Below are 11,079 nucleotides of genomic sequence, written 5' to 3'. Positions count from 1 at the left end.
TCATTATCCATACTAATATTATAAAGAGAGAGCCCAAACCTTTGAGGCGGGTAATCTCAGTAACCACAGCACCAATCACAACACCCAATAGAGCGTTGGAAAGGGCAGTTGCAGCAGAAGGACATAGGCTATGCAGACAGATATAAAAATGTATAAAAAAAATTGCAAAAAATCCATACTATACTATCTATCTATCCATACTAATATTATAAAGAGAGAGCCCAAACATTTGAGGCAGGTAATCTCAGTAACCACAGCACCAATCACAACACCCAATAGAGCATTGGAAAAGGCAGTTGCAGCAGAAGGACATAGGCTATGCAGACGGATAAATAAATGTATAATAAAATAGCAAAAAATCCATACTATACTATCTCTCTATACTAATATTATAAAGAGAGAGCTCAAACCTTTGAGGCGGGTAATCTCAGTAACCACAGCACCAATCATAACACCCAATAGAGCATTGGAAAGGGCAGTTGCGGCAGAAGGACATAGGCTATGCAGACGGCCACCATATACATTTAAAAGGTAAAAGAACCGTGCCAGCAAAGTAGTCCCTTGTGGGTTTGTCTTAGTTCTGCTGTGGGCGTGTGCTGGGGGCGTGACAAATGCTGGGGGCGTGTGGTACGTTCCGCCCTTCATGCCATGTGAGTCGTAATTGTGCTGCATCAAGGGGCACGCTGGGGGTGTGACATGCTGGGGCCGTGACAAACGCTGTGGGCGTGTGTCCGCGCTGTGGGCGTGTGTCCGCCCTTCATGCCATGTGAAGCGCCAATTGCGCTGCATCAAGGGGCACACTGGGGGCGTGACAAACGCTGGGGGCGCGTGCTACGTTCCGCACTTCATGCCATCTGGGTCGTACATTAATCAGATCGTCTGCTGTGGCCGTGTGCTGGGGGCGTCACAAAGGCGTTCCACTTGAAGCGTGGTAAGTAACCATTCGCAAGACGCCCTTGGGGGACTGCCCGTTGTCTCACACATACTGGGGGTGCCAAATGCAGTGTGTACCTTGGCCTGGGTGCGTCTGAAAGGGCCGAACGCAGTGTGTGGCTTGGCCTGGGTGCATCTAAAAAGCACTCGGGCCGAAGAGCATCGGTGTGGGTCATAAAAAAATATAAGAACAGGGAGAAACAATCATTCAAAACTCACACAATTCTAATTGTTAGACGGTCTCCGCTGGCCCTCAAGCGGGGCCACATGCGACTGAGCGTGTCTGTGGGGACAATTACTGCAGCCTCTCATGTGCGCTGTTACTGAACTATCACATTAAACCAAATTACACACGCCTGCTAACATCAGCCAGGGCTGTAGCCGGGCTCAGGCGGCAGATCACTACACTAATTACATGCACCTGCTAACATGAACCAGGGCTGTAGCTGGGCCTCAAGCGGGGGGACACGCGCCTGCTAACATCAACCAGGGATGCAGCTGGGCCTCAAGCGGGGGAACACGCGAATGACTGTATCTGAATACACACATTACACACATTCTATTTCATACCCGGACAACGTCGGGACGGGCTGCTAGTATTGAAATAAATGTTTTAAATACAAGCAGGTAAGAAACTTTCTACTCAGGAGCACTGTCAGTATAACAACACTATTGATTCAGTATGAATTTACCAAAATGATTTTTAGCGTTTTTGTGCCTGTAATTATTACCTGCCTTGTAATTGTTATTCAATCAATCAATCAATCTACTTTATTCAATTATTTAAAATGATAAAAGTAAAAAAAAAAATACACATCCCATAAAAACATTTAAACAATCTGGAGGATACAATGATTGTGTGACTATTTAAAAAGAGCGAAATATATCACCGTTACCAATTCATAGAGCAGTACCAATAACATGTATACACTGTTTAAACTAGACCACCCTTTTCCTTAATTCGAACAGCAGCAACAAGAAAACAGGCAACATTAAAAGTATCCCAGGGGCTACTCAGCATTTGGAGATAGAGTAACTTATAAAAAGCCCTTACCAATCAATAAAGGAATTAAAAACTTCCTCCGAATATCATTGTAATAATCACAAAATATCATAAAATGTAAAGTGTTCTGTACGGAGAAATTATCACAATGACAGGGATCCACATCCTCTGGTTTACACCACCCCGGGAAATCACCTAAAGTGAAGTGGATTGGGTTAAAACGGAACCTAGTGAGGAACCAGCGATGGAAAGGCTTAGTCACAGTTATAAGAAAGGGTTCAATTAACAAGGTGATTTTAGTCAAAAAGTAAGCCCTAACTGAGGGTTTCTGTTGCTCCAGTTCTTCCTGCTGCATCATTAGTGTATTCCAAAAATTAATTTTGACCCACTTCACATCCTCCTTTCAGATCCTTTTGGGGGTTTCAAATATTTCTGACCGCCCTATTTTAAAAAACATACGCTTGACATATGACACACACTTGATGTCATTGGCTTCGTCCAGTTTGATAATATCTTGCAAAATCAGATGGTTCAAGGTTAATTCTGGATTAAGCCAGGTTTTAAGCCAACACAGAAGTGGAGCTAGACTCAAGATATCCGAGACATAGCCCTGCCCTAGTTCCTGATGGATGGCAAAGGTGGATGTTGATTGAGGGACAGACAGAAGACTGCAGAGGAATTTATTTTCAGCTATGTGCACCCCCGGCTGTTGCTTAAAGCCCCATATGGAGGAGCCATATGCGGAAATGGCCAGACATTTTGATCTGTATATCTTGAGGATGACCTCTACAGGCCTAGCCCCCAAACGCTGGGCGAACCCTAATAGAGCTGTCATTGATCTGGTGACAGCCAATCTTTTAGCTTTATCTTGGGGGACCCATGAGCCTTTATCATTGAATAATACCCCTAAGTATGTAAAAGAGGTGGCCCTGGACACTTCCACTCTATTACAATAGGATAATTTGGCTTGCCTAGTACCTTTATCAGTTAACATAGTGCGTGACTTCCCATTGTTCCAGGGACTGCATATAGGCTCCAAAAGCATCAAAGAGTTTCTGGAGACCTAGCACAGTACATGCTAGAAGGACAGCATCGTCCGCGTATAGGAGGACCGGTATTAGGTACTCTCCTACACGTGGGATGTCCGTGCTCGCCTCCTTTAAGGATTTGTCCAGAGCGTTAATATAAAGAGTAAAAAGTAAGGGCGCCAATATACACCCTTGGCGAACGCCCTGTTCGGATTTAAAAGACCTGGTACATTTACCATCCTGAGTATTCCTAACTGATGAGTGAAGGTCCCGGTGGAGGTCAGCCAAAAAATAAACTAAACACGGTCAATACCCATTTCCAACAGGATACTCCACAGCTTAGACCTGTTAACCAGGTGGAACGCTGAGGACAAATCCATGTGTAGAGAGCCTTACTTAGCCACAGTATACTTTCCAATTAGTAGGTGCAAGTTAAGGCACTGATCCATAGTGCTACCTTGCCTGAAGCCATACTGCAGATCTGATAAAATCTTATTATCAGTAGCCCAATCTGTAATTTTAGCTAAGACCACCTTACCCAGTAGGATGTATGACATTACAACGCATGCTTTTACATCGCATGCTTTTACAACGTGGTTTTTACAACGCATACCATTACAACGCATAGTGCTTTTAGGCGCTGGATAGTGAATTGTTTAATTTACTATTCCAACTCCAGTCCCCGTGGATAGTAGGGAAGGTGTTGGATAGTACATTAAACACATTCCCTATCCTAGAGCGCCCCACAGCGCAATGCGTTGTAATGGTTTGCGTTGTAAAAGTTGCGTTGTAAAGGCACTGCGTGGTAAAAGTTGCGTTGTGAAGGTTGCTTACCTACCCAGTATCTTCACCGCTGAATCAATAAGTGATATAGGTCTTATAGCACTGTGGATGACCTTTTTCAAAAACTGAGATAATAATAGATTGGCTCCAGGATACGGGGAACCCATGCATACTAGAAGCATTAAACCATTAGCCCATATTTTTGCCCAAAATGTAGGTTCACATTTGTATAGATCTGCTGGAACTCCATCAGGTCCAGGGGATTTATTACTTGAAGTCTCCTTTATTGCTATCTCAATATCCACCTCAATAAACACAAAAGGGGCTATTACCTGTTGGGGGTGGACTATCGATAGGAGACAATGTTCCAATGGAGTCATAAATTGCCCCAAAATGAGCTAACCATTGTGCCTCTCTAATGGTGCCCTCCTGCGCATCATTCTCTAGAGAGGAGAAAAAGGGGGCATTTACAATAGCCCAAAATCTAGAGCTGTCTTTTAAGATCTCTACAGATAAAAGGGCATTCCAGGCCCCTGTCTTAATCTCTGTTTTCCAAGAATGCACTGCTAACCTATACTGCTTCCGGAGGCTCGCTACCAGTGCCCTATCTCAAGGTACACTTTTCAGTGCTGAAATCAGTAAACCGTGGGCTCTCGAGCACTTATCATCAAACCACGTTGATCCATGGTTCCCTTTAATCTTGGTGCTGATCGTCAGGTCTGCTGCAATCTGACTATATATACCCTCAAAGGCTTTAAGGACCAAATTTTTTGGGTTAGAGGAATCGGTGTACATAGCAAGATCTCCTTCGGCCTTCAAACAAGGATCAGTAAAAAAAAGAGCTAGGCGTTACTTTGTACCACTTGAGCCTCCTCCCCTGGTCACATGTTTCCAAACTGTTAGCTCCCCGTTTTTCCCCCCTGAGACCAAGATGCCAACACCAATGTCCAATACTAAGATGACGGGGTTATGGTCACTGTAAGGCGACAACTTGGCATTATAAAAAACGACTTTGTCTAGCCACCTGGGGGACAAAAATATGTAATCGATAATGGTGTCTTTATTCTTAGATTTAAACATAGGACACCGCTCTGAGTGGCTAAAGAAACCAGGTTCAACAAGATCAGCTTTGGCCAAAAGATCCGACAGGGCCTCCTTTCTAAATAAATGTTCAAAGTGAGGAGTCACCGAGTGACTATATCCTAAGTGGTCATTAATGAAACAATTTAATTCACACAAGTGTACATTCAAATCACCCATTAATACTATGTATTAGGAAGTGGATTGTTTTAACCTTTATTCTTCTAAAAACAATTTAAGAAAACACAAGTGTTGATTCCTGAAATCAGAATCCCCAGAGTTATAGAAGTTTACCAATAATAGCTTTGAGTAGTTAGGAGCAGCTTCTTCTTCTGCTAAAAAGTTTGAATTATCAACCTTTAGCATTTTTTAAGAGCCTTTTAGTTTAAGGGAAAGAAGGGGCACTAGACCTCCTGTTGCTCTACCTGCAGAGGCGGGACGAGCAGGTTGACAATCGTAACAGGGTCCTTAGCGCAGGGAACAGCAGTACCACACTCTTTCCCAGTCAGTCAATCATTCCCGTCCAGTTGAGCCAAGGGTGAGAATCTATTTGTGAGGGATAAAGCTCCCTCAGCCATCCAGGGCAAACGGGGTACCAAATGTAAAGGTGTGCTTAACTCCCTTAACTCCATAATTTTATTCTCAAGACCCAACGTGACCCCTCTTCTGCAAGGGGGACATGTTGGGGGCCAAGAGCAACCAGTTAAGTCTGGCCCCCTTACTCCATCCCCTCCTCTTGTAATGCTTGCCAGTGGGTAAAAGAAACCCAATGGAAGTGTCCTAATGTCCCCCCATTTACGGTGGAAAAATCCTAAAACTGCCTGTCAACAACATTTCATTTATTAAAATGAACTATTACACATTCACCAGGTACCTGTTTGGGTCCGCTTCCAACCCAAGCCACCCTCCTAGCCCTTATAATGTGTGCCGAGACCTCAGGTTAGCCAGTACAATAATAGTCACAACAGTGTTTTGTTTTGCGTATCAAGGCCACCGATGATTCACTGTCGGGGTCCCTAACAGGGGGAACCCCACAAGAACCGCAACCAAGGGGGTGGCTTCTGGTGGAAGATTAATTCTACTGCCATTATTTCTTGTTTTATCAGGTTGGGGGACGTGATTCTCACTAACTGTCAACGACAGGCCAGTGGGTTGCAAGTTGTCTAGTCTAGGGATATTTTGGCAAGACTTTGCCACTAGAGCGCCTAAGTTTTGATTATCCGCGGCCCTAACCTCAGAATTAGATTTTACCCATCCCCCTGAAATTTGATGTGACTGATTGCTTAGATGTTTCCCTTGCAAGTTAAAACCTCTCGCTACAGGAGAATTAGGTAACAGTCCCGCTTTTGGGGTAGCTTGTGTGGTATACTTTATGTTAATTAAAAAAGAGTCCAACCTCTCACATTTCTTCTTAAGGTCCCCAATACATGTGTTAAGAGTATCAATAACATCTTTGGCAATACCAATTAATATGGAGTCAAACCGCTCACTAGAAATCTCCTCTCTCAAGTTCCGTAAAGTCAATTGAATATTTTCATCCAGCTTAGGCGACGTTTTAGAGGAACCTTTTTTTTGCATATTTTTGCTGTTCACTGGCTTTTCTGTTAATGCCTTTTCTCTCCTCAGGGACCCCCTTTGTGCCCAATCTAGGTCAGACTTTATCGGGAGAGGGGGTCTCTGCATTAATCAAAACCACCGGTTCTAGTGGTATGGGGATAGGAGAAGGGTGTTCAACTGCCACAGACCATTCACCACAGATTTGACTTGTGCCGATGCCCAACTCCTTTTCAGCGTCGGCGATCTCTTTGTTCACAGCTCCCACAGCCGAGGTCAGGTACAAGATTATTGAAGGAGTCTTTCTGGGGATTTTAGCCTTTAAACCCTCCTGGTCCTGATTGCCCAAATGTTTGCGCTTACCCATTTGCAAGTGTTAGGGAGGTGACCCAGCTCAGCCTCTTCCAGGCGCTGACGGGCGCGGACGGGCCCGCCCTTGGCCTGGGCTTTGCCCGTGTGCATCCCGCGCAACGGGAGGGGCACGCTGAATATGAAGACCTCTGGCGCCCTGTGATGACGCCCTCTGCTCGTGCCACACAAGGCCCTCTGGGAGATATAGTCATCAGTTGGCAATTTCCCCCTCGGCTAGAGCCAAAGGCAGTGCAGATGGAAATCAGTCCACCGTTCCCCTCACGGCAATCGGAGAACCAAGATAGGATGAGTCACAGAGGGTAAAACAGCTGTTCCCCTGACGGCATGAACAAAGGTATTTTGCGCTACCTGAACAGTGGGAGGGGCGCGCTGAATATGAAGACCTCTGGCGCCCTGTGATGACGCCCTCCACTCGCACCACACAAAGCCATTTGGGAAATGTAGTCACCAGCTGGCCGTTCCCCTCACATCTAGAGCCAAAGGTAGTGCAGATGGAAATAAGTCTGCCGTTCCCCTCATGGCAATGGGAGAACCAAGATAGGATGAATCACAGAGGGTAAAACAGCCATTCCCCTCACGGCGTGAATAAAGATATGTTGCGCGTCCCGCACAGCAGGAGGGGCGCGCTGAATATGAAGACCTCTGGCGCCCTGTGATGACACCCTCCGCTCGCACCACACAAAGCCCTGTGGGAGATGCAGTGTCCAGTTGGCCGCTCCCCTCACGGATAGAGCCAAAGGCAATGCAGATGGAAATCAGTCCGCCGTTTCCCTCACGGCAATGGGAGAACCAAGGTAGGATGAGTCACAGAGGGTAAAACAGCCGTTCACCTCGTGGCGTGAATAAAGGTATTTCTTAATTGTTATTGCTGTTGCCTATTTTTTGTGCTCTGTTACCTGTGCCCTTGTTGTGCCCTACATGCCTGTTTTATTGCCCTTTCCCACCGCTGCTGACCCCGTGCCCCTCACCCTGCCGATTCCCGCTCCCAGCTGCGCTTCCCTCCCCCTTCCTTTTTTAATGGCAGCCACTGTGTGGGCACGCCTCTGGGGCACCAAAGGCGCGCCAAAGGGAAGCCCATTGGCGCCAGTCCGCGACCCGACCACAACCTGACTACGACCAGTGGCAGGAACCCTGGTTCTATGACCACCCATCGCTACAACCCTGCTGCCCTCCATGCACTCAACCCTGTAAGGAACAACAACTGCCAGCTGGCCACGCCAAACAGCACCCATGGCCAGCTCTCCTGCCAACACTGCTGACCACCATCGGCACCCCCATGGCTGCCACACTTACACCGGATGCCAGCACCACCAAAGCCCTGAGGTGCATCCTCCTCAATGTGCACTTACTGCACAGACATACCATAGAGATCCTGGACCTCCTCGACATCCTCTCACCAGACGTCACCTTCTTCACGGAAACTTGGACCAACGCCTCCCCCGCCCCTGACATCGCCACCGCCATCCTTGACGGATACAAGATCAAGAGGAAGGACCACACTAACCGCCCAGGAAGAGAACTCGCCATCGCACACAAGAGCTCCCTCCAACTCTTCACGTCCAGGACCTGCTACTCCCCCTCCCCATTCAAACACCTCCACTTCCAGAACCAGACCAGCACCAGAACTCCGCTGCGCGGCACCCTCGCCTACAGACCCCCTGGACAAATAGGTATATTTACGGGTATTCCATGCTAGCAAATACCCTCTGCCCTATGCCGATCAGCTTTGTTGATACATTGTTAATGTTACTCTCTTCTTAACCATGATGCGTAGTTGTGCACAAACCCTGTTCATTGCTGATGATCTTTGTTTTTGTACCGTCTTGTTTTTGTGATTTACTTTGAATTCATTCATTAGTATGCTGTAAAGATATGAATTTAAATCAATCAGTACTGAATGATCTGTTCTTTTTGAAAAGATTTTTCCATTTTAAAGGGAAAAATGAAAACAATATTTGCATAATGAGAATGGATAACATGAAATGCAGTCAGAGTTTGTTTTTTCTCCATTTCATTCCTAGAGCGTCAACGGTATGCATGCAGCAGCTCTACTGTAATAGAACACAACTGGAGAAGGCGAGGGCTAGCATAGCCTGTGATGCCATTATGGCGATCGCACTAGTCCCAGGGGTTGGGAGAGGGGGGGAGGCCACGCCAGTCAGTGACGCGGCATTCCCTCCCACACGGGCGACCAATCAATGGGAGGCGGCACAGTTGAACGGGAAGTACTTCAGGGCATCCTGTTCAAACGTCCAGCCTACGTCCAGGCAGACCGGTCTGGACCGGCCAGCCTGGGTGCCTTCTTTAAAAGGGAGTGGTGGGTAGCAGAACAGTCTCTTGTTCTTGCTCCCCACAGGATCACACACCGGGCCAGCTGGGGCCTGTAAACATTTTTCTTCTTCTGTTTTGCTGAAGGTTTTCAGCGTTTGATGGTGCACAGCAAAGATGAATCGCATCAGGAGTGGGGCCGTTCATTCTGTTCTGGAGTCGTGGTGAACGAGGGAGAATCAACCGCATATCGGAGGCGAGTCACCGCAGGAAGGAGTGGAGCGGTGAGTCTATTCTTGTGTCTCCCCTGCAGGGCTGCGCGAGAGTAGCGGTGCAATGGAGACTGGTGTCGAGCGGGAGAAGAGAAGCAGGGGTTGAGGGGGCATTGAGAGCGGTATGAGGTAAGCGTTACCGGACCCGCCTTTTATCCCTGGTAGTGGACGACCCTTTAAGCAGGGTCCAGGTCTGTTTGGCAGCGCTAGAAGCAGCCGGTAGTTTTCAGTTGCCGTGTGCACCCGGTCTGGGAAGCCAGGGGCAGCCGGAAACCGGGACCTGTTCAGGAGCCTCCTTGGGCCCTGTCCCTTGCCTTCCGCTTGGTGCGGGCCGATAAACCAAGCAGTTTGTTGTGAGCACAGCAAAGTGAGCTCTGCAATTCCTAAAGTGCGTATGGCCCTGACAGAGAGACCGCGGGTGGAGGCTGAATTACATGCCTAAGAATACAGTGAGCACGGGAGATTGCTAGGATTTTTATTATCACGCTCTCAGAGTGGGACAATACCAGAGGCAGCACAGCTGTTTAAGGGGCAAAAGCTGTGTTATTGTGTACCGCATGTGGCCTGGTGATTTACATCAACTGGTTCTGCTAATACTTTTAGCGTGCTATGTATTTACGTATTTACAATGCTGCCAGCATTAATAAAAAAACTATGTAGTTATTGGCTTTATACCCGATTTGTCAGAGGTTCTGGTGAGAGTCAGACGCAGGGGCACGCACAGCAAAAATCAGAATTGATATATTGCCACAGCCACAGCGCTCATCACTGGGAGAACGAAACTTGGCCTGCTCAGCTCAAGGTGGTTGCTGGAGGACAGTGGAGGAACATGCTGGCCAGCACCAGCTAGCCAGCATCTCATCGCTTCCGGGAGCCACAGAGGGTTTGAGCGGGCAGCTCACGTGAGCCTACTTGGTTAGCCAGTGGGTCGTGGCTCTGGTTGCGTGGGTGCAAAGGTTGGCTGGGGCCTGCTGCTACCTAGAGGTACAAGGTGACACAGTCATCTATCTAGGGCTGCGGGCTACGCATACTACAGGTTGCAAAAACAGTCTCACCTGCCATGGCCCCTAAGGTACAAAGGAATGAGAAGCAGTCACGCATGGACATCATGCTGGAGGCATTAATGCAGCAAGTCCAGGTAATGGGACAGACCCTCAGTAGGTCACAAGGTGGAGGGTCAGAGGTGCCAGAGGGGAGGTCCAGGTGGCCAATTGTTCCGCTTAGAACCTATTCTCTGCCTTTGGCGAAATGGAGCAGGCACAAGCTCAGCGGGAAAGGGGTGGGCCGGGGGCGGCACAGAGAGAGGTAGTACAGGTACCACCTGCACCCACGCCAAGCCCTCAGGGTGATGGGGGACCAAGTAACACAGTGCTTGCCAGGCCAACAGAGGGCCAGGATAGAGCCCTGGTGCTCCCCCAAGGGCAATGTCCATCAGGGGACACGCCGAATCAGCCGGACATATCAGCCCACCTGGCCTCTGTGCTCCTATGGTTGGAGACGGTGGGAAATGGTCTCATGCAGAGGGGTCATCCTGCGGTGGGGGCGATGCAATTAAAAGGGCCAAGAAGCTAATGGCTGACTTAGGTAATGGGAAGCAGGCTGAGGTGTCTGCGGTACCAGCGGTGGGTGCAATTCCCATTGCCACGACACCGGCCCCGGTGGCGAAGACATCCTGGTAACAGTCAGCGACACAAAGGACACAGAAGCGGGCAAGACGGCAGATGCGGCAGCACCAGCTGGTACGAGTACAACATTGCCTCCACTAGGCTTGGGGGAGATGCGCTCT

This window comes from Lissotriton helveticus, chromosome 7 (genome assembly GCF_964261635.1).
Source record: "Lissotriton helveticus chromosome 7, aLisHel1.1, whole genome shotgun sequence".
Classification (NCBI taxonomy): domain Eukaryota; kingdom Metazoa; phylum Chordata; class Amphibia; order Caudata; family Salamandridae; genus Lissotriton; species Lissotriton helveticus.
This window is presented reverse-complemented; position numbering follows the sequence as displayed.